Raw genomic sequence first — 24543 nt, 5'->3', positions numbered from 1 at the left:
CATTACGGTGTGCCATATTGCTTAGTTCTGGCATACTATGCCACACAACATAAAAACAGGATGCAATGGAACTCTCGCAGGTTAAAATTTAAAGGCAAACTCAGTAATATTTGATCAGTTACCTGCTGTCAGTTCAGATAAAGGGCACTTGGTCTAAAATAAATGTGGCTAACTTTTTAGAAGCTAACTTGCATATGGAAGAACAGTGCAGTATTTGATTCTGCAGTGCTTGTGAAACGACAAGTGTTGGCAATGAAGTTCAGCAGTGCTTTTACTTTTAAAAATTGATCTCTTTAGCTCCTTGTAAATGCTCCAAAGAAAAATGATCAAATTGGGTCTCTATTTGCTGATCATTTTTGGTTCCATGGGGATTCTAGCCAGGCATTTCAAGAATAAACCACAGATTAGATGGCACAGAATCATAGAACTGGAAGGGACCTTGAGAGCAGGGCCAGCTCCAGGCACCAGCGCAGTAAGCAGGTGTTTGGGGCAGCCCATGGAAAGGGGCGGCACGTCTGGCTCTTTGGCGGCGGGTCCCTCAGTCCCTCTCGGAGGGAAGGACCTGCTGCTGAATTGCCGCCGAAGAATGAAGCGGCGGGGTAGAGCTGCTGCTGAAGTGCCGCCGATCGCGGCTTCCCCCACCCCACCCACTGCCGCTTGGGGTGGCAAAAACGCTGGAGCCAGCCCTGCTCGAGAGGTCATCTAGTCCAGTCCCCTGAACTCATGGCAGGACTAAGTATTACCTAGACCATCCCTGACAGGTGTTTGTCTAACCTGCTCTTAAAAATCTCCAATGATGAAGACTCCACAACCTCCCTAGGCAATTTATTGCAGTGCTTAACCACCCTGACAGTTAGGAAGTTTTTCCTGATGTCCAACCTAAACCTCCCTTGCTGCAATTTAATCCCATTGCTTCTTGTCCTATCCTCAGAGGTTAAGAAGAACAATTCTTCTCCCTCCTCCTTATAACAACCTTTTACATACTTGAAAACTGTTATCATGTACCCTGTCAGTCTTCTCTTTTCCAGACTAAACAAACCCAATTTTTTCAATCTTCCCTCATAGGCCATGTTTTTTAGACCTTTAATCATTTTTGTTGCTCTTCTCTGGACTCTCTCCAATTTGTCCACATCCTTCCTGAAATATGGCGCCCAGAACTGGACATAATACTCCAGTTGAGGCCTAATCAGAGCAGAGTAGAGCGGAAGAATTACTTCTTGTGTCTTGCTTATAACACTCCTGCTAATACATCCCAGAATGATGTTCACTTTTTTTGCAACAGCGTTACACTGTTGACTCATATTTAGCTTGTGGTCCACTATGACCCCCCAGATCCCTTTCCGCAGTACTCCTTCCTAGGCAGTCATTTCCCATTTTGTATGTGTGCAACTGATTGTGCCTTCCTAAGTGGAGTACTTTGCATTTGTCCTTATTGAATTTCATCCTATTTACTTCAGACCATTTCTCCAGTCTGTCCAGATCATTTTGAATTTTAATCCTGTCCTCCAAAGCACTTGCAACCCATCCCAGCTTGGTATCATCCACAAACTTTATAAGTATACTCTGTATGCCATTATCTAAATCATTGATATGCAAAAGAAATACTCAGTTCCACTGAATCTGAATAAAAATGATTTTAAGGACATTGTACTTTTTATGGCCCTTCCTTAGGCAGCGGTATCAGCTTTTCCAATCTAGTTGCATGAATGATCTCAGATGTGTCGACTGCCCTAATGTATTCAGCATACAGTATAAATCAGCAATCTGCTTCAAAACCAGTGAGGATGAAATAAAAGAAAAGAAAATCTCAATATTTCCCTCCTATTCCCTTACATTTTTCTGTGACTGGTTATCAATATAAGAACCCAAATCTGTTTTGGAAACTTGTGTGTGACGATTGCACTTCTGGAGGAAAGAGCAGATGGAATAAATTAATTAGTCAAAGTACACTTAAATGGAAAGGCATTGCTTTGTGTGAGTGGCCAAAGGGTAGAAAGAATATAAAAGGGACAAGGTAACAGAAGTGCCTCAGGAGTTCTTGCTTACTAGAATTGCACCCCATTGAAGGTTTTAAACAGCATAAAGGGTTTCTGGTTTCTGCTCCTATTAAAAAGTAGGTCAGAAGGTGTTTGATTGGCAGACAATTTTTTTCCCTAATGACTGATTAGCAACTGTTCTTTTCAACTTGTTAAAAGTGGAAGCTCAATTTAAAAAACATTTTTTTCTTTCCATGTGCTATTGATAGAGTTTATACAGACATTTATACTGACAGAACAAGAAACAATGGTCTCAAGTTGCAATAGGGGAGGTCTAGGTTGGATATTAGGAAAAACTATTTCTCTAGGAGGGTGGTGAAGCATTGGAATGGGTTACTTATGGGGGTGGTGGAATCTCCATCCTTAGAGATTTTTAAGGCCCGTCTTGACAAAGCCCTGGGATGATTTAGTTGATGTTGGTCCTGCTTTGAGCAGGTAGTTGGACAAGATGACCTCCTGAGGTCTCTTCTAACCCTAATATTCTATGATTCTATGATTTGCCTATAGTGATTTCAGCTGGCTGTCGCTTGGATGGGAAAGGAGGCAAGTTTCCCTGCTGCTAGTGCCTATCAATGTGTGCTCCTGGCCATCAGCATGTGCCTGGCTGATATGATGCAAGAACATCTGGCTCTAATTTTCTAAACCCATGGGCTGGTGTTCATTTTATCACCTCCCCATTTCTCCTGCTTGGCATTCTTAGGAGAAGAAATCTTGCAACTACATCTCTGATTCAAAATTTATAATCTGCATTGGGAGTCCAGGATACACAGATCATTGGTGAGTCATTGAGCATCACTTTAACTTAACCATTGTTTACTCTCATTAAACCACCCTACATGACAAAACCCAAAGTTGGTAACCGATGATTTACACAGCATCATGCCCAGGTTACAGTAAGCATAGTGCAGCTACTCTGATTTCAAGCATAGCACTTTGCATTGTGCATAGTCCGTTAGAATGTTTGCTCTCTCCAGCTTGATTTGGATTGTTGTCCAATAGAATTAAATGGTAGATTTTTTATTTTTAATTCCACAGCAAGCAACTTTTAGAGAATGCCAGTTTTACTGGCACATCCATTTTTTTAATGACGTACTTAAGCAAATGAGAACAGGAGGCTGGGAGCCATGAGAGTTTTTCACATATCTGCAACCATCATTGACTCAGGAAAGATTTTCTAGCTGTGGCTAGGAGGGAGATTTAAATCTATCCCAGATGTGTCTCATTGGTGATTTGGTGTCTGAAACAAGAGGGATGGTCCCATCCATGTACTGGCACACAAGGAAGCACAAGGATATCTGCTGAGGCAGAAACTGTTTGCTTAACCTCCAGTCAGAGGAAATATGCTGGAACTGAAGCTGGTCAGAGTGGGGTAAGGGAAGAAAATGGGGCTTAATAAAGGTAATTCCTGCTGATTTTCCCTATTACTGGCAGAGGGGCAGGATTCCTACAAATAATCACTAAGGGCTAGTGTAGTGAGGCTGAGTGGCCGCCCTCCGAGTGGGAGAGCGAGGGACCATTACACGCCCCTTGGAGGGTGGAGCCTAGATCGCCGGAAGTACCAGGGTGTGTGTGGCTGGAAGCATAAAAGACCGGCCCTGCAGCACAGTTGCGGGAGAGCCTGCGAAGGAGAAGGATGCCCTGCCTGTTCTCCCGCGTCCCCGAGAGGAATCTGCGCCTGGCTGTTCCCGATTCCCAGACGCTGACGAGGACTGGCCCGGAATACCTGCTGCCATATATCCCGAGGAGCCGGAAGAGGCCTGGAGGCCGCAGGAACCAAACCCTGGGGAGGCAGGATGTGGCCTGGAGCAGCCGGCTGCAGAACCAGGGGTGGCTCAGTCGGCGTGTTGAGGCTGGATCCCTGCCGACGCAGAGGCAGCCAATCCTGACCCTGCCAGGGCCCTGGGCTGGGACGCAGTGGAATAAGGTGGACCCGCATCCCCCTGCCAACCCACCCTGGGGTGGCTGATCCCCTACACTGTGCAAGGAGGCTCTAGCTCTGAAGAGGCGCTTCCCTTACCAGTCGCCAAAAGCCAGCCTTGAGAGACTGTTCTACATGCTGGCAACCTGAGCCTTCTCAAGCCTAGGCCCCAGCTCACCTGTAGACTGTTTTGGTTCGCTGGCTGCCTGAGCTCTGCCTAGGTCAAAGCCCGCCCTGAGAGACTGTGTTTAAGGGCTGACTACTTGAGCTACCCAAGCCCAGGCTAAAGCCTGACAGTGACTATTCATCGCCCAGCCCTATTGCGGGCTCTTGGCTGTCTTGCAGACTCTGGTCCTGGCCAGACAGGGCCAGCCTGAGTGGCCTCCCTCCAAGGGGGAGAGCGAGGAACCATTATAGCTAGATAGTTACTTGGACTACACAGAATCATAGATTCCAAGGCCAGAACGGACCAGTGTGATCATCTGGTCTGACCTCCTGCATATATCATAGAACCACTACAGAATAATTTCTAGAGCATCTCTTTTTGAAAAATATTGTTTTTAAAATTGTCAATGATGGCAACTCCACTGTGACCCTTCATAAATTGTTCCAATTGTTAATTAGTCTGACTGTCAAAAATTTACACCTTACTTCAGTTTGAATTTGTCTAACTTCAACTTCCAGCCATTGGCTCATGTTCTACCTTTCTCTGTTAAACTGAAGAATCCATGATTAAATATTTGTTCCCCATGTAGATACTTATAGACTGAAATAAAGTCACCCATTAACCGTCTCATAAACTAAATAGATTAAGCTCTTTGAGTCTATCACTAGCGGGCATGTTTTCTAATCCTTCAATTATTCTCGTGGCTCTTCTCCGAACCCTCTTCAATTTATCAACATTCTTCTTGAATCATGGGTACCAGAACTGGACACAGTATTCCAGCAGCAGTCACACCACTGCCAAATACAGAGGTAAAATAACCTCTTTACTCCTGTAGGACCCCACTAGATGCAGGCACATGCAGGAGAGTGAGCACCCCTCTACACACAATTGCCTGGGACACCTGAATCTTGCATCTGTGTGTCAAGGAGCAAAGCATGCACTACCACATATGCTTACTTCATACCTGGAGCAAATGGTTGACTAGTCACCTCATCTCTACAGAGCCTTGATGCTGTACCCCTATTCTATGGCCAGCATATGAGGTAATGTGGGGGAGTGTACAGGGTTGTAATTTGCTGCTGGTATAGGCCAGCTGGAAGTTAATATGTAGAAGGAGGGAACTGTGTCTCAGAGAGGTATTGCTGAGTCCCTTAGGCCTGGACTATACTAGGGGGGGATTGATCTAAGTTACGCAACTTCAGCTACGTGAATAACATAGCTGAAGTCGACGTACTTAGATCTACTTTTCGCGGTGTCTTCACTGCGGTAAGTCGATGGCTGATGCTCTCCTGTCGACTCTGCCTGCGCCTCTCGCCCTGGTGGAGTACCGGAGTCGATGGGAGAGCGCTCAGCGGTCGATTTATCGCATCTAGACTAGATGCGATAAATCAACCCCCACTGGATCGATTGCTGCCCGTCGATCCAGCAGGTAACGTAGACAAGCCCTTAGGCTACTCCTGGAGTGGAAGGTACAACTTCCTCAGCACCCCTTGCTCAGGACTGTGCTCAACAGCACGACCTAGACTTAAGCAGGGCCAGAAAGGTGCAATTTTGAATGTGCCACTGACAGAGCAGTTGGCAAACAACAGAGCAAACTAGCAGCTGAGAGAAAACAGAAGAGATTTTATGTAACAATTTCAGCAGGATTGTTTTGTTTTCAAATAGCTCAACGTGGTTAGGTCAAGATTGGATAAAAAAAATCCACCTTAAAACTCAATGTCACCATCATCTCTTTGTTATAGTTCAGAACGAAATGAAAAGGAAAAACGTTAAAGGTAAAGAAAAAAATGGCTTTCCTGGTTATCTCGTAGCAATTGTGGGCACTAAAAAATGGAACAAATCTCATAATGCAGAAAACAGTGGGTTTACAGGAAAGAAGTGCAGTTTGCGGGCTATATTCTCAGCAAGACTGATGAGGAAAAATGAAAGAATAAATCATAAGGGATCTATTTAGAGGTGCAATATTCAAAAGATCATAGAAACAACACTCAGTAACGATCATTAATGGATAATAAAGTCTTACTTTTTTGGGTGCGTATGTGTAAATAAAACACTAACAAACTGAGCAAAGCTCTCAACTACATTAAACCCTATTCTAGTCACCCTTTTTATAACACTCCCACCTTTTTTATAACACTCAAAACGCACCAATAAAGAGGGTATGATTTTGTATGATTGAAGATGATCATTTATATCATTGATATACTGTTATACAATTGCAACAAATCTTGTACAAAGTGTATTAAGTAAGGTGTCAATGGTAAAGTTACAATCCATCAAGTATGATTATCCTGGTTAAATCCACGTATCATCTTTGTATCTAAAGTTATGAACTGGTATCATAAACATGTGTTGTATTCCTGGGTGACACCCCCACAGATGGATTTACATCAGGGCTAGCCAGCTATGTGTTGATGGCTCATTAAGGACACTCAGCTCGCACAATGGGCCATTGAAGAATCTCATCCCATCCAAAAGACTTTCCTGTGGATGTCTCAGAGAGTGAGGAGGCAATGGCCACCCCCTGTGATTTAGCAAAACATGTAGGGGCATGTGATATGCTCATGTGACCCTGGACTCCACCTTGGGCCAGTAACTTTCCATACACAGGGGCTGTGGACTTTGTTTGGGGCAGTAAATTTCATGCGCATGGCGGAAGATATAAAAGATACCCGAGATATCTCCATTTTGCCTCTTTCCTGCTCTAATTCTCTGGACTGTGGATTTACAACTAAAAGGAGTATCTTGAACTCTGGACTGAGGAACTTCCAATCCTTTGGAAGTTACCAGAGAGACTTTTGCAATCCAGCACACTATTCCATCACTGCTACAAACCGGATATAAGGACTTTGTAATCATTTGTATGTATATGATCTATTAACCCTTTTACCTCTCTTTTTTCTTTTATTAATACATCTTTAGTTAGTTTACTAAGGATTGACTGACCATGTGATATTTGGTAAGATCTGAGATATATACTGACCTGGGAGTAAGTGTCTGATCCTTTGGGATTAATAAGAACCTCATATATGGTGAATTGGGTTTTCAGTAACCTCTCACTATATTAGAACTCTTTGTCTGGAATGTCTAAGGGGGACTGTATTTGGCTTCTGGTTAACCAGTGTGGTACTGCAGAAACTCTTTTGTTACTGGCTTGGTGAATCCAATTATAGAATAAGCCACCAGTTTGGGGGATTGGCTGCCCTGTTTTTTGCAGCCTGAGTCTTGCATTCTCAGTGTGGTCAATCCGGTCACAGGGTGTTATAGAAAGAGTGATGTACAGTTACCAGGACAATATAAACTAGAGACGGGCCTATGTTACAAAATCTAGATCTGAACTGGGAACATCCCAAAGCCTGACTGTTAGAATCTGGGGTTTTGGTGTGGCCTCATTATAAATAAAGGCCACTAGCAAAACACAGATCTGGATGGGGCGTTAAGATGAAGGGTATGGGCCCATGTATAGAATTAATGAATCAGCTATGAAACCCAGGCCTGAAATAGTGGAACTCTTTTTTTGGGGGGGGGGATAGTTTGGGGCAGTGGGATTAGAAGCAATGCTAAACCCTTCAGTCCTGATTTTTATGTTTTATATAATAGGGGAATTCATGGCAGCTGCAGGACTTTCTGAAGTGGGTTCCCTAGGCAGTACCAGGTTCGTTGGAAGGTGATATCAAGAGTTCAGATAGGGAAATAATTGATTTTTCAGTTCACTGGCAGTTCTGAAATTAAAAAAAAATTAGTTTGGGTCAAAACCAAAACCAACATTTTATGGACTTTTTGGTGAATCAAAAAAGTCAACAAAAATTTCATTTTGGATCAACTGAAGCATTACATTTCCAGGCATTTTTTAAAAATAAAAGCAATGGAAATGAAGGGCTAGATTCACAACACCAGAAGAGGAGAAGGAGCTGTGCTTGGGGTGCTCTCAACCTCTCCTGTTGAAGCAGTTCCATTTTGTATAAAATACTTGAACAGTCACTGGATCAGAGAGCAAGCAAGAGGACTCTATAGCCTGATGGTTAGGGCATTCAGCTGGGACCGGGAAGATCCATTTTGTAGTCTCTGTACCAATGATTAGCTTCACAGGAGAAATTCAGAGAGACACAATACCCAACAGCCTGGTGGTAAGGGGACTCATCTGGGTGAAAGGAGACTTGGGTTACACCTGCTTTAGAGCAGGGACTTGAACCCATGTCTTTCACATCCCAGATGAGTGCCCTAGCCTTGGAACTATCAAGAATAAGGGCAACAGACCTAGCATGTATTTTATGAATAGTGCCTAAGTTCCACTGTGACTAACCTGATCTTTAATTTCTCTCTCTCTTTTTTTTTGGTCCTAAAACTATTTGGCAAATTTATTGCAATACTTATAGTTGACTCAAAATGGCATTTTTCAGCAAATAAACTATTCATCTGAAAATGTGGCCAGATCTAGTCAGGAATGGGGAGAGAAAGTGAGAGCAGTATGGGTTGGAGTAGCAATAGTGGGCATAGAATGGGGGACAGTCAGCTGCCCTTCGTGTAGAATGCTGCTTGTTTAGGGTGGCTGGCATGATGGTGGAGCCGCCTGAGATGGAGAAGAAAAGACAGTGCTATATAGCTCCTGACCTCGTGGCTCTTTTTTGACACTCTTCACTCTGAGTCAGTGATAAAGCTACGTCACAGCATGGCATGAAATGCTGCTGGAGACGTATTCTTTGAGAAGCACCCACTGGTGAACAGCCAGCCATACCATGTTGTACTCCGAGTCTGTCACAGTCACAAACTAAGTGGGGTTGGGCCAGTACCTGAATGAGCACTCTTCCTGGGTCAACCAGACCTGGGAAATAATGGTGGTGATTCAACAGGTCATCCTCTTGCTTCAGAGTATATATTGAACACAAGCACCCTGGCATCAAACAGCTACTGATGGAGGTACCATTTTTTGAAAGATAAAACTTGACAGTTTGTAATCATTAAAGTTCCTATGGCACTTGTTGCAAGAGTAAGTAGTGGCCAAAGGCACTAATTTAATTTGAAATGGGAAGGAAAGTTTCGGGGAAAGAAACTGCATCTGGCAAAGAAAAAGGCCAGTGATCCTCAGAGAGGAAAACATGTTGTTTAAAGGGTAGCTTTGGAAGATAAAAGCATCAATACCTAACAATCTTTCTTGGAAATAATGGGCCAGAACTTTGCGTATGGCCAAGCTATGTTCACTGCAGGACCTGAGATAGGGGAACAGACTGGGAGGGCAGAGAGGTGGCCCTGTTTCTGCTGTCCAAATCCTGGAGGAGGCTGAGGGCCATTTAGTCACTTACCATAACTTAGAGAAATCCAAGGGCTGCTTTATGTTACACTGGCAGTAATGGTCCTCTAGAAATAGTTCCACTGTCTGGGGTCTCCAGAGTTCAAGCTGCTCTAGCCATACATCCTCTTGTCCCTGATAAGCCAGCAAACTCACACAGTATCATTAAGGTAAGGCTAGACAATTTTTTTTATGATTAATGATGGTTTATTTCAGCCTTTGATTTCCAGTGTAGGTGTGGTGGGGTGGTAGTGCTACTTGTTTGATTTATTTATATTAGGCAGGGGTGGAGGAAGGGTTCATATATCCCTGGTCACACTCACAGTCTCTGTGCTGCTTTGGTAAAAAGCACATGCTTAATTTGCATTCAAACTGCATCTCTGGTTCCTATCTCTCAGTAATGCTTGAATAGATTGTAGTGTATACAAACCTGGCAATAACTCCAGACTAAACAGACAATAGTGGGGAAAACACTGTTTAATTCTTCTATTTTATTTTTATTTTTTTGTCTTGGAAATAATAAAATTATTTCTTGCCATTCACGTTCTTTCAGGAAATTACAATTGACAAAAGTAAAATAGTTTGGTTGTTATTTATTGATTCCCAGCTAAATTCACAGAGTCCTGCTTAGGAATCAATGCCCTCCAAACTGCATTTGTTTTAAGCTTCCAGCCTCCTCTAGACAAGAGTTTTTTGTTTTTTTTGTTTTTTGTTTGCAGGCACAAAAACCCTTTAGTCAGCACAAATTTGAAGGTAGAACAAAACCCAGTAACAGCATATCTCAAGCTGCTATCAATTTTCCACCAGTAGAACACTTCAGGACATGAAGTCCTTTGTCTATTTTCAGAAGCTAGCTTCAGTGACATTACATGAACAACTACAACATTATAGTATGTTCTGCACTGTTTCTAACTATAACCTTAAAAAAATAAGAAAAGGATGGCTTGGAATATGGCCAGGGCATAATGATTTCAATTCTGAAGAAATCCAGCAACCAATTACCCTAAATTCAACATTTTCCTGTACTATAAGTTTTAAATCTCTTCTAATCTAATAGGAAAACCCATTCTCTTCATTTTGCTATGGTTTTTGTTACTCATAGGCCTCCACTAGTCTGTTTCTGTTTTTGTAAAAAAAAAGAAAGATTACAGTTGCTGTATGTATGAAAAATGCTTGAATCATACATTTCAGAAAACTATAACAATGTACAACAGGCTAATCGTGATCCAAAATTCGATTTTCAACCCTTTAACTGCTGCCATTTCAAAGATAACATTCTATCTGAATCGCCATACCGAGATGGTTGCAATTATGTACAATGAAACTAGGCTTGTTGGAAACTGGAAAAGTTGTCTTGTTAAACAGCTGATGGCCAGCCTTTATAACAGCTGATTGCAAAAGGATGCAACCACTTTGGTTATATTTCCTATTTTAATCAGTCCCCTCTGCCTGTATACCCAGTTTATACCAACACACATGGAAGTTTATACCATTTGGATATTTGTCTCTTGAATCCCCTTTTAGGGCAAGACTGTGCCTAAAATGCACTCTATCCTATAAGAGGCATAGTGGAAAAAGGGCATAGCACTGAAATGTGATGGCAAGGAGCTGAATATGCTGCATCATCCTTAAGGATGGCAAGATATGAGCACTTCCCCTGCTCATGAGGGAGTTGGGGGAGGGAATGTGCTCCTAATACACAACCGCCCCTAGTGCTCCTCCAGGTATGGTACAGTTTTACACTGCCTTGAACAAGAGCTAACGTTAGAATCCAGCCTCTAATGCCAATCTTGTGAGCAAGTTAAAAATACCCACACCACCACCAAATGACAAGGATGAAATAACTTTCCATATTCGTTGGCAGCATAACCTTTAAAAATGTGATTGTGGCCATGGGTAGCACCTCATTCCCAGCTAAAATAAGAAGGTGGGTTGTAGCATCTGGCTAGATCTTACATGGACAGTTCTCACACAAAGTGGCAATGGGAAAGGTGCACAACCTTTCTGTTTCTTTGAAGGCTCAAGTAAAAGCAAAGGAAACTTACAGCCTTCTAAAGGTGACACTGGATGCTGATGAAGCAAGAACACGGGCAGCTTTTTTATTGCAACCAAGAGATACAGGGGGCCTCTTTCAATGTAATTTTAACATCTGCATCACTTGGCACATTGCCTCATTGGATGCAAAAACAAAGGCAACAATAACTAAGGAGGTTATTACTAGTACTATTATTATTATTATTGGTCTTTTGTAGAATATAGTAATCAGGCAGAGAAAGGCATAACAAGAACCAATGGCTGGAAGTTAAAGCCAGACAAATTCAAATTAGAAATAAGGCAAATATTTTTTAACAGTGAGGGTGATTAAGCATTGGAATAAGGGTTGTGAATGATTCTTCATCTCTTGTAGTCTTCAAATCAAGACTGTATGCCTTTGTGGAAGGTATGCTTTAGTCAAGCACAAGCTACTGGGCTCAATACAGTAATAACTGGATGAAAGTCTATGGCCTGTGTTATACAGGAAGTTGATCTAATGGTCCCTTCTGGCCTTAACCCCACCCCACCCCCCAAACAAACAAAAAAAACCCTATGCATTTGTGTTCCTTTGAAACCTCTCTTCAAAGTAACTCTATACCCCATTACCTGGACCTATTCAAAATGTATAAAGAGCAACACAAAAATGGTTGCCTCTAAAATTTGCCAAGTTTCCAGTACCAAATTTTCTTCAACATTATTCTTTATGAATTGTATTAGGGATCAGGGCCCCTTTATGTTAAGCACTGTATAAAGCCAGTGAATAGACAATTGCTAGCCCAAAGAGCTTACAGTCCAAGTATAAGATGAGATACAAGGTAACAGTGAAATGATCAGGATCAGTTTAATAAGCAACGCTCACAGCACACCAGCTATAGCCTTCTTGCTTGTGCCTTTTGATTAAATGAGTGCACCAATCAGGGCCGGCTCTAGCTTTTTTGCTGCCCCAAGCAGCAAAAAAAAAAAGCGCCGCCCCCCAGGTCCCCCGCCGAGCGCCGGGCCACGCCGCCCCCCCCAGCCGAGCGCCGCGCCGCCCCCCCGCCGAGCACCGCCGGAACCCCCCCCAGAGTGCCGCCCCCCCGAGCCGCCCCCCCGCCGAGCGCCGCGCGCCGGAGCCCGCCCCCGCCCCCTGCCAAGCGCCGCCGGAAACCCCCCCCCAGCGCCGCGCCCGTGCTGCACCCCCCGCCGAGAGCCAAGCCCTGTGCTGCCGGAGCCCGCCCCCGCCCCCCGCCGAGCGCCGCCAGAACCCCCTTCCAGCGCTGCGCCCGCCCCAGCCCCTCGCCGAGCCCCGCGCAACCGGAGCCCGCCGCGCCATGCCGCGCCGCCGGAGTGCCCCCACCCCCCGCGGAATGCCGCGCCGCACTCCCCCCGCCGCCCCTTACCAGGTGCCGCCCCAAGCATGTACTTGGGTGCCTGGTGCCTAGAGCCGGCCCTGGCACCAATCCTGAAACCTGAAAATGAAGGACAAGTAACTCGTAGACTTTAAGGCCAGAAGGGACCATCATGATCATCTAGTCTGACCTCCTGCATATAGCTGGCCAAAGAATCTCACCCACTCCTGTAATAGATCCCTAAGTCTACTGAAGTCCTCAAATCATAGTTTAAAGACTTTAAGTTGCAGATTTAAAATTAGTGTAAATGGTGAATTCTCTGTAAGTGATCCATGACCCATGCTGCAGAGGAAAGCGAAACTCCCCCAGGATCTCTGCCAATTTGACCTGGGGAAAATTCCTTCCCTACCCAAAATGTGGAAATCAGACCCTGAGCATGTGGGCAAGATCCCCCAGGCAGATACCTGGGAAAAAATTCTCTGTAGTAACTCAGATCCCTCCCCATCTACTGGCCTGTCTCCAGCAGTTTGGGATTTTTGCCAATGGGCCACATGCCATTGTAGGAAGTCCCATCATCCCATCCCATCCATGAACTTATCAAGCTCAGTCTTGAAGCCAGTTGGTTTTTTCCCCCACTACTCCCCTTGGAAGGCTGTTCCAGAACTTCACTCCTCTCATGTTTAGAAACCTTTGTCGAATTTCAAGCCTAAACTTGTTGATGGTAACTGCACATGCAAATACCAGTTTCCATTCCCCAATGAACATAGGTACATACAATTATACATGTTATATATGATTGTTGTGGGCACACAAAATGGATGCCCTCAGAAATTTTGGAGGCCTGCTAAAAAGTTGACCCCAACTGATCATGATATTCGGTGAGATATGTGAAATCTATATACTCTACTATACTGTAGTTTGGGGGTATGTGCTGAGAAGAATGAATAATTTATCGGTAAGTAGGGCTCAGAACTGAAAAGGTTGTAACATAAATGCAGTAGGAACCTTTTATACAGTTAATACTTTCTATACAATTAACTTTAAATAAGAGAATTAACCCAGTTATTTGCTAGCATGTATAGCTTCATTACCCCTGTAATCTGCAGGCCTTATCCAAAGCCCACTGATGTCAATGGAAAGACTCCCTGACCCAGATTTTTAAAGGGTTTTGAATGGCAGTGGAACTTAGGGCTAGTCTACACTTACCGGCTGGTCCGGAGGCACGCCATCGATGTTCTGGGATCGATTTATCGCGTCTGGTTAAGACGCGATAAATCGATCCCGGATCGATCCCGGAAGTGCTCACAATCGACGCCGGTACTCCAGCTCTCCGAGAGGAGTACGCGGCGTCGATGGGGGGAGACTTCCGGCCGCGTCTGGACCGCGGTAAGTCCGGACTAAGGTACTTCGAATTCAGCTACGTTATTAACGTAGCTGAATTTGCGTACCTTAGTCCGAAGTCCGGACTAAGTGTAGACCAGCCCTTAGGCTCAGAAGTGGTAAATCACTTTTGAAAATGAGACTTAGGTGTTACTAAGCAGAGCAATGCCTAAATACCTTTCAAAATCTGGGCACATGTGACTATGGATTGGTATTTCAATACATGAAGTGTCAGCTCAATGCCGGCTTTGGATTAGAATGAAAGGCTTTTGACTAGCTGAATAGGTAGTGATTAGAGCTGTACAACAGATACCAGTTTAACCTTCACAAATATTACACTGCATAAATGGATAGTCACTAATTTGATCAACAGTATAATTTGCTATTTCTGTCTGTGAACACAGAATTGCACAGAAAGGAGAGTTTTCCATATAAGAAAACAGAACAGCTATTTGACAAATATGCAAAGCAAACACAATATAGTTTAACTTTGTTGCAAACTTGTGAAAATGAGAGCAATTGATGGTTTTGCAGATAAATCAGGGAGGCGCTCTAGCAATGATTCAGACTGAAATTAACACTGGTACAGAGAAAGCCCAGAAACATTCAGGATCTGTTCTCTTTGATGTTTGTATTCTAACTAGGGCTGTCAATTAATCACAGTTAATGCATGTGATTAAAACAAATTAACTAGATTTAAAAAATAATCACGATTAATTGTAGTTTTAATTGTACCGTTAAATAATAGAATGCCAATTAAAATTTATTATAAATATTTTTGGATGTTTTTCTACATTTTCAAATATATTGATTTCAATTATAACACAGAATACAAAATATACAGTGTTCACTTTATATTATTATTTTTTATTATAAATATTTGCACTGTAAAAAAGTTAAACCAAAAAAATAGTATTTTTCAATTCACCGCATACAAGTCCATTCAGTCCTACTTCTTGTTCAGCCAATTGCTAGGACAAACAAGTTTGTTTTCATTTATAGGAGATAATTCTGCTTGCTTCTTATGTACAATATCACCTGAAAGTGAGCACAGGCGTTCACATGGCACTGTTGTAGCCAGCGTTGCAAGGTGTATTTACATGCCAGATATGCTAAACATTCATATGCCCCTTCATGCTTTGACTTGTAGGTTATAAAGTTTTACATTGTTTTGTTTTTGAGTGCAGTTATGTAAAAAAATAATTCTACATTTATAAATTGCAGTTTCACATTAAAGAGAGTGCACTCTTAATTAATTGTGTTTTTTTAATCGTATGACAGCCCACCAAAAATATGTATAATACATTTAAATTGGTATTCTATTATTGTTTAATAGTGTGATTAAAAAAAAGTTGTGATTGATCACATTTTTTATCACACAATTAATTGTGATTAATTTTTTTAATCATTTGACAGTCCTAATTCTAACAGAAAAATTTCCATGTCCCTTGCAGTCAATTACGTTACTGCATCAGAGCCTAGGCCTGGTTCTGGAGAACTGGCATGAACCTGTATCAATCCAAACCTTACTTATAGATTTACAGAGATTAAACCATGGGAAATCTATGTTTATTTGACCGATGTTTATTTATTTATTACCTTGTAATAAATTCACAATCTGTGCTTTTATGTGAAACTGTTCCCTCGGCAAAATTCATGCACCTCTTTATAAATCAGTCTTGGAATTGCTCCCAAACCTCTGGGGAGGAGTGTTCACCAGAAATGAAAACACACTGTGGAACCAACATTAATATCGGACTCTGTCCCAAACTTCTCTGAAATAGTATGTGAAGGCCAGGTTCTCAGCTCAGGTAAATGGGTGTAGCTCAGCCCTCTATGGCAAATTTCATCTAGATCAGCAAGGTTTGTGGTCATGTAACCGGCTGAAGCACTTAGCTTATTGATCACTCCGTAGCTAAGATAATTATGATGCTGTTTCTCTGGGGTAAAAAGAAAATGAGCCAAACTTCAGCATCTTTAAATACAATGAGAAAACAGAGCATTAATTAGGGATTTAAACAAAAAAAAAAATTAATGGAGATATCCTATCTCCTAGAACTGGAAGGGACCTTGAAAAGGTCATCAAGTCCAGCCCCCTGTCTTCACTAGCAGGACCAAATACTGATTTTTGCCCCAGATCCCTAAGTGGCCCCCTCAAGGATTGAACTCACAATCCTGGGTTTAGCAGGCCAATGCTCAAACTACTGAGCTATCCCTCCTCCCGGACATGTCTGGCTTTTTGATCCTCAAATCCCCGTCCGGGGGGAACTGCCAAAAAGCTGGACGTGTCCAGGAAAATAGGGAGCGGTCTTGGGGCTTGGGTCTGGGCTGGAGCCGCTGGGGCCGGAGCCGCTCAACCAGGGCCGGTGCTGGGCCGGGCCTGAGCCGCTCGGCCGGGGCCGAGCCGAGCCGGAAGCGGGGCCTGAGCCGAACTGGGCCAGAGTCACTGGGACCAGGGCTGGGGGTGCTCGGCCGCTGGCCGGAGCTGCTCGGCTGAGGCCGGGGCCGGGGCCGGAGCCCTGGGGCCCGAGCCGAGCTGAAGTCGCTAGGGCCTGGGGTGCTCGACTGGGGCCGGCACGCTCGGCAGGAACTAGGGCCGGCGCCCCAGGGCCCGAGCCGAGCCGGGCTGGAGACGCCAGGGCCAGAGCCTCTTGGCCGGGGCCAGCCGGCCGCCGGAGGGAGCCGCTCGGCCGTGGGGGCCAGACTGGGCCAAGCCTCCTCGCGCCTGCCACCGCCCCAGCCCCAGCCCACCTGCTGCCTCCCTGTTTCAGGCTTCCCGTGAACATTTGATTCGCGGGAAGCAGGGGAGGGGGAGGAGCAGGGGGGGCGGAGCGTTCAGGGGAGGGGGCAGAGTTGGGGCGGGGACTTTGGAGAAGGGGCGGAGTTGGGGTGGGGCCGGGGCCCCATGGAGTGTCCTCCTTTTTTTTAATTAAAATATGGTAACCCTAGCATTATTCAATTTGTTTTCAAAGCTCTGCTAAGAAATCTCTGGGGTGTGAATGTCATGGGATTTGAACATTTTATCTTTGCTTTTGGGCCTGATGTCACTTAAAGATGAGACAGCTCAGTCTATGCCAAGACAGGACCGATTTAGACATATTCTTGTAAATGGACTGGGATTGCCTAAACTCATTGCACGTATTCACGTCTGATTTAGATGATTAGGTCTCTTGCTTTGGCCAGTCTAACTCAGTTTCACAAAGGGTAAAGTTTTCTTCACTGGGTGTAAGGTATTTTGCTATATTGTTGCTCATTTTCTTCAGGCCCAGACTGCAAGTTTGTCCCTCACTATAAATTGTAACAAAAATATACAAAGCTTATCCAGTGGCATGTTATGTGAGATATATTACTGTACTTGCACACTATGAAAGACTGTCATCACCTAATCGTTTCTGTGCAAGTAACGTCTCTGTATACAGTATCCAAATAAAGATGAACACGAGTGTGTGAATGGAGCTATTCTGATTCATACCAGCTGAGGGCCTGGCCCTTAATGTAGAAACATTAGTACAAATATCTACGGCAGTGTCATCGCTAATCTTTGAATTTTTGTCACCAGAATGAATTTTTTTTCCAGGAAGTTTATTAACTTTACCACACTGTATTGTGTTTTACTAATTTGCTCCATTAGCAATTCCACTCACTGTTCCCTATACAAAGAAAGATACAAAGCATAAAAGAAAAATGAAAGGGCTACCAAAGATACATGGAACAGTCTCCGACATTACCGTTCTCATGCTCTCATGACAAATGCAGAACTGAGAAGAAGATGCCACTGTAATAAAAATTGCAACAAGAATGAAAAATAGCACATTGCACTTGTACAGTCTGAGGATCTCAAGGCATTGTCAAATAGACTTTATTATCCCATTTTATAGATGGGGAAAAAGACACAGATGGGGTAAGTGACTTGCCTAAGATAACACAGCAAGTCAGTGTCTTGAGTTGGGAGCTGCACTCAGGGTTAAATTACTTACCAAAGGACACTTATGAAGTCAGTAGCAGAGCTGGGGCTAGACCCCAGCTGTCCTCACCATCAGTCCTCTGCTCTAACTACGGTACAACATTCTGCAGCACAATCCTAACATCCATGTCAAGGTTTTGAAAATACACTCAAGCATCATTGGTAAAATGCCTGTCGACCATCATATAGTGTTGTCACTGCACAAAATCCACAGCAATGAGGAAGTTATTTCCTTTTAGGTTCAAAATCACCATTATAAACATAATTAAGGTATACGAAACAGATATTTCTACTTGCAATGTAAATTGCATCGTGGCTATAAGATGAACATGTTGCATTCATTTAGTGGATATTTAGTGGATATTTGTAATGCTATGTTATCTTTAGCACAAATCTGCTATACAACAGAGCTCAGCAACTTGAAACAATAAGTATCCTTTCAAAAAAAAAATCACATGATAGCATCCTTCATGCCTGGCCCTGTTGTGATTTTACACTGAGAGTGCATTTTAATTGATGAAATGTGCTACCCAGCACAACTTGAAAAAGTAACAACCTTTAGTTACCATTTGGAGATGTGATGGAAGTGCCAGAAGTTAAATTTTTACGACTAAATGAAATAACAGAAGCTCCCTATCCTTTCTTGAAGACGCTCATTAGTTTTAACTTTTATCACATTCTGTTTGCCATGGATTCCATCCAAGAATGACGGATGTAACTTATTAAGTAAGTGATAATTTCAAAACTCCAAGTGTCACTACTCTGTGTGGAAGCATAGTTATCTTGGATAGGATCAGAGGTTTCACTACTAGTGCTTTAAAGCTAGCATTATCACAGAGGGAATGATCACAGGGGAAAGAATGTTCCAAACAGTGTGAAAGATGCAAGTCAGGCATCTGAATGGACACAAATAAGTCATGAATGTTTGAGAAATAGTCTGGTAGTTGGATGCTTCAGCACACACAGGAAACCAAGTAAAGAGAAGAGGGCATTGGTGTCTGGGAGGCAATGAAACAAGAGGCGTCTCTTAAATTCAGGCCCAAAATGGAAAACAATGACCTCTCAGACATCACGAAGTTTCCTCTGGCCAAGGGACTGATCCATAACTTTTCTGATCATGTGCCCAAAACTGCAATCTTTACACATGCAAGTAGTCCCATTGACTGCACTTTAGTTACTTTCAAAAATCTAACAGGCAAATATTATTTTTTGCCAGATCTCCTTATGAGTAGTTCCTTCCACACCCCTCTATGGTTAAGGGTCAGCCTATGTTTCCACTGTAGCTACGGTTGCACTTAGGTGGCTGTCACAGGTTTGGAGATCTTTATGCATTCATTTAAAATAATAATAAAGCAGAGGCCCAGACTGAAGAAAGAAAACAATGTTTTCCAGGAGTCAGATATTCTGTGACTGTAGCGACATGGCTGAGCTGGGGAGCTCTCTCAGGCAGAGCTTAATGGCATTTCTTCGAAGATGACAAAAGCTTATTTCAGCTTATACGTTTAACAGTATCCATCACAATGGCTAATAAACAGCCTCTATTCTCACTACCATAAAGATGTTTAAAATTCCTACCATTCGCTGGAATGGTATGTGCAATCTTCACCCGATTCTCAGCCTTTGCTTTTGTTAGCACTTTGAGACTCGCCTTTCCTCCTATAATCTATCCAGTTCCCCACTTCTTTGTCTGACCTCTTAAGACACCCACCTTGAAGCCTTTTCCTTACCCTTGATGCACTTTTGCATCACCTTGTTTATCATTATACTACGTGTATTTATTGCGAGAGCAGTGGGGCATGCCTATCCTTGGTGGATGCAGTCATTCTTCATTGAGCACTTTCTGTTGTCTCTATTTCTCCTGTGTTCTGTGCTGTATTTCACCCACCACTGCTGGCATTCCACAAATGTATGCTTTACTGGAAGTCTACATCTTCATTCGTCTCCCTTTTTGGTCTCACTTGCATCTTAATTAGACATGTGATTAGATTACGATTATTATTGTTTGTGAGCTCCCGTGCACATTCATTCCACGGTCACTCCATTACTCAGTACTAAGTCAAGAATTGCTCTGTAGGGAGCAAACTTTGCCTTCACTTACAGCCATCAGCGCATGCGTGCAACTGAGGACTCTAGATTTCTTAGGGGGTGCTAAACATGCCTACATAAAGGTCAAAAGAAGTTTAAAATATCATGTCTGCTGCATGGGGATCAAAAACTGGGCTGGAACCTCACAAACACATAATGTCTTGCAAGATTTCCAGCACTTTCTGCTTCTGGTTGGGCAGGAAGAACTATCCCCAATGTAAGTCCACAGCCTATTCATTATATTTTCTTGGATTCATAGATTTTAAGTCAAGAAAAGACCATTAGATCAGCTAGTCTGACATCCTGTACATAACACCGGCCAGAGAATTTTATTATTCCTGTATTGAGGCTAACAACTTGTGCTTGACTAAAGTATATTCCATATTGCAGCATTCCTGCCTTTACGTCTAGCGTAAACATAAAAATGCAAAAGATACACGACACCAAAATCTAATGGTCTGGAAAAGGTAATTAGTATTATTTGCATTACTGTGGCTCTGCATGCTGTCCAAACACATAGTGAGAGACAGTTTCTATCCCAAAGAACTTACAATATCAATAGATAAAACTTTTTCAAAAGTTCAATTAGTTTGAGGCTAACTTTTGGGTTCTGCTATTGGATCTTATTTACCCTGAATCAGTTTGCCCTTCTCTAATACTCCTGGGATGTTCTGGGCTATAGCAAGGAAACCCTTCAATGTAGTGCGTGTTGTTGAAATATTGCTAAATCCTGACTTGAAGGATAAAGCATTTATCTTTAGAGCAGGGTATGAAAAGGTAATTACTATACATTTTGTAAGTTTCTGGGCCTAAACTCACATATTCACACATTAAAGTAGACACTGGTGCTTATTAAGGCCATAAGAAAATAGGAAGCTAATAGTTTATATTTCAAAACATTTTATACACCTTGATTAATCTTCACAACACGTGAAAGTACTTAAGTATTATTCCCCTTTCACAGAGACACAATGGAGACCCCGAGGTTTAAGTGCCTGTTGCATCTCCCACTGAAGTTGTAAGCAGGGTCTGAATGAAGTTTCCCTTGACGTCTGGTGACAAATTGGGGGGGAAAGACTTCTGGAGCAGACCATGTTTGCATAGACTCAGCTACTCTGCCTAGGTGTTCAGCAGACAGAACTGCTTTGCCAAAGTGATCAATTTTGGCTGGTTTTGGGTTACAATTAACTTGAGTAGGGACAATCTTCACTCGTTAATGTATTTGCTTTCCACAACCAACTCTCTGTACAACTTTTCAAGACTGATGTACCCGAATACTTGGACGCTAATATCTAAACTGTATTGCTAAATGTATTCACCTAAATTTGGGTTATTGCTGATTATGCACTGTATGTATCTTATGACTTTTAAAACAAACTTTGTATTTGTGGATAATCTAAGCACTATACCCAGATGTACAGACACTCTTTTCTTAACCTGTTTATTATATAATTGTTTAACATTAGCTTTAATAAAATTTTTAAATTTGAATGTAGGGGTAATGAAATGCTATCCTTATTGCATGAGTAAAGGGCAGCAGAACTGTACTTAGCATGCCCTGATCAAGGGAGTCACCCTAAATTGAACCTCACTTTCTAAAATGGGGGAAGGGATGCTAAAGCCCAGTGGAAGTCAGAGGGGGTGGGGACAGGTGGTCCTAGACACCACTTGACTCTCACCTCTCTAGTGTTTAAAGGCAAGCAAATTGGACAGTGATTGCAATGAGCTGTCTCGGGGCTAATCCTTAGAACTGATGCGGGGACAGTGTTGCAGTGAAAGACAATGCAGAAGCTACACTGGCAGTAAGTTTCCCTGTGAATCACTAAGTGCTAGAATCATCAAGACCTGGGCTAAGTGGTGGAACCTCAGAATGCGGCAAACAGCAGCAGTGATAGCAGCGGCAGAGCTGAGCAGAGGCAGAGAGATCAGGGGCAGTGAGCGGTGAGCGGCAGGCGGCAGCAGAGATAACAGGGGCAGAGAGATAAGTCTAAAGCAAACTGCAAAGAGTTACAAAGAGATCTCACAACACTGATTGACTGGGCAAGAAAATGGCAGATGAAATTCAACGTTGATAAATGCAAAGTAATGCACATTGGAAAACATAATCCCAATTATACATACAAAATGTTGGGGTCTAAATTAGCTGTTACAACTCAAGAAAGAGAACTGAAACATCCACTCAGTGTGCAGTGGCAGTCAAAAAAACCTTACAGAATGCTAGGAACCATTATGAAAGCGATAGATAAGACAGAAAATATCATAATGCTATTATATAAATCCATGATATGCCTACACCTTGAATACTGTGTGCAGTTCTGGTTGCCCCATCTCAAAAATGATGTGTTAAAATTGGAGAAGGTACAGAAAAGGGCAACAAAAATCATTAGGGGCATAAAACAGCGTCCATGTGAGGAGAGAGTAAAAAGACTGGAACTTTTCAGCTTGAAAGGAGAGAGCTTGGGGGGATATGACAGAAGTCTATAAAAACCATGACGAGTGTGGAGAAAGTAAGTGTTATTTACTCCTTCACATAACACATGAAACAGAGGTCACCCAATGAAATTAATAGGCAGCAAGTTTAAAACAAACAAAAAGGAAGTACTACTTCACACAACGCACTCAGCCTGTGGAACGTGTTGCCAGGGGATGTTGTGAAGGCCAAAACTATAATGGGGTTAAAAAAAACAAACTAGATAAGTTCATGGAGGATAGGTCCATTAATGGCTATTAGCCAAGAGGGTCAGGAATGCAACCCCATGCTCGGGGTGTCCTAAGCCTCTGATTGCCAGAAACTGGGAGTGGATAACAGGGGATGGATCACTTGCTAATTGGAATGTTCTGTTAATTCACTCTGAAGCACCTGGCACTGGCCCCTGTCAGAAGACAGGATACTTTTGAGATGGACCATTGGTTTGACCCAGTATGGCCGTTCTTATGTTCTTAAGCAGCCAGCAACGGCAGAGAAAACAGCAGCAGCAGCGGTGAGGGCCAGCAGAGGCTGTGGAAGCAACAAGACATTTGCTGAGATGGCAGCAGCAGCAGAGGCATGGCTCAACATTCCATCCCCTTTCAAGGAGCAGGAGGTGAACCCATGTGAACACACCTCTGAACGCTGGGTCCTCGCTGACTGAGGACAACCAAATGTGAGTGGGGAGGAGTGGAGGGAAAGAGGAATGGCATGTTGAAATGATAGTCGTTCATTGGACTTTCACACCGCAAGGTGGGAAATTGAGGCCAAGGACACTGTCCAATGTACTGTGGGGTGGAGGTTTGCTTACGGTTATATGATTTCAAATCACGGTTGTGGTGTTTTCCCAAATTAATGCTGGGTGCCCTTTCCCTGTTAATATAATTTTTCCTTTTGCTATACACAGAATCAATGCTCACGAGTGGGGAAGTATTGCCTCTTTGGGCTGGTCTACACTACTGCAGTAAGTCGACTTAACTTATGCTACTTCAGTTATGTGAATAACGTAGCTGATGTAGCTTAGGTCGACTTACTGCAGTGACTACACAGCGCTGTGTCAACGGGAGATGCTCTCACACCGACTTAGACTCACAGACTTTAAGGTCAGAAGGGACCATTATGATCATCTAGTCTGACTTGCACAACGCAGGCCACAGATCCTCACCCACACTGTAGCGGGGTGGTTACCCCGCTCCTACCTGAGGGGTTTAAAACAGCCCTGGAAGAGGGCTGGGGCAAAGGGAAAAGCTACTGGGATGATTGGGGAAGTAGCCACAGCTGGGCCACACCCCAATCAGGCCCCAGCTGGCCTGTATAAGAAGGCTGGGAGCCAAGAGCTTAAGAGTCTCTCTCTGCCTTCAGAGAGAGAAGGGCCTGGCTGCAGGGAGCTAGACAGGGTACCTGTAGTGAAGCAGGGCTGGGGAAAGGCTGAGGAGCTGGGGAGCTCCACCCTGGATAGCCCCAGGCTGTGGCCTGGTAATAGGCCAAGGGGTACTGGGGGTTGCAGAGGGCAGCCCAGGGCTAGGCCAAGGCAGCAGGTCCAACCCCCCCTTGCCAATGATGAGTGGCCTATACTGCAGTCTGCCCCAGGGCGTGGGGGCTAGATGGTGACTGGCAGTGGCCTGGTGCTGAGGCAAGGTGGGGATAGTGGGTGGGGGTTCCCCAGGGAGGTGAGACCCAGATCTGTGTGGGTATTGCCAGGGGGTGGCACCCAGAGAAAGGGGCACCGGGGTCCTGGGAGGGACACGGGGGCCAGTACAGAAGAGGACAAGGCGGATCACCGGCCTGCAGAGGGCGCTCCAGAGGCAGGTGAGCTAATTCCCTGGACGACCAGCAGGAGGTGCCGCAGGGGTGAGTCCGGCCCTCTTACACACCCAC

The 24543-nt window shown here is 43.7% G+C and overlaps 1 protein-coding gene and 1 long non-coding RNA gene across 10 annotated transcripts in view; one reads left to right on the top strand and one right to left on the bottom strand.

The window, feature by feature from the left end:
* NFIA (nuclear factor I A) overlaps positions 1-24543 on the bottom strand; it is a 445816-nt gene that overhangs the window by 380520 nt on the left and 40753 nt on the right. The window lies entirely within an intron of this gene.
* Positions 1-24543, top strand: part of LOC101941624 (uncharacterized) — a 115906-nt gene that overhangs the window by 75129 nt on the left and 16234 nt on the right. For 2 of the 3 annotated variants that reach the window (XR_006174725.2, XR_006174724.2), the window contains one exon: positions 23147-23341. This is a non-coding gene — a long non-coding RNA (uncharacterized LOC101941624). Of the gene's footprint in view, positions 1-23143; positions 23342-24543 lie in introns of all 3 variants that reach the window. The other variant, XR_010589990.1, reaches the window with a different exon arrangement.

The sequence above is a fragment of the Chrysemys picta genome, chromosome 8, assembly GCF_011386835.1.
Source record: "Chrysemys picta bellii isolate R12L10 chromosome 8, ASM1138683v2, whole genome shotgun sequence".
NCBI classification, from domain to species: domain Eukaryota; kingdom Metazoa; phylum Chordata; order Testudines; family Emydidae; genus Chrysemys; species Chrysemys picta.
Note: the sequence above shows the minus strand (reverse complement) of the source record. Positions and strands in the feature narration are given on the sequence as shown.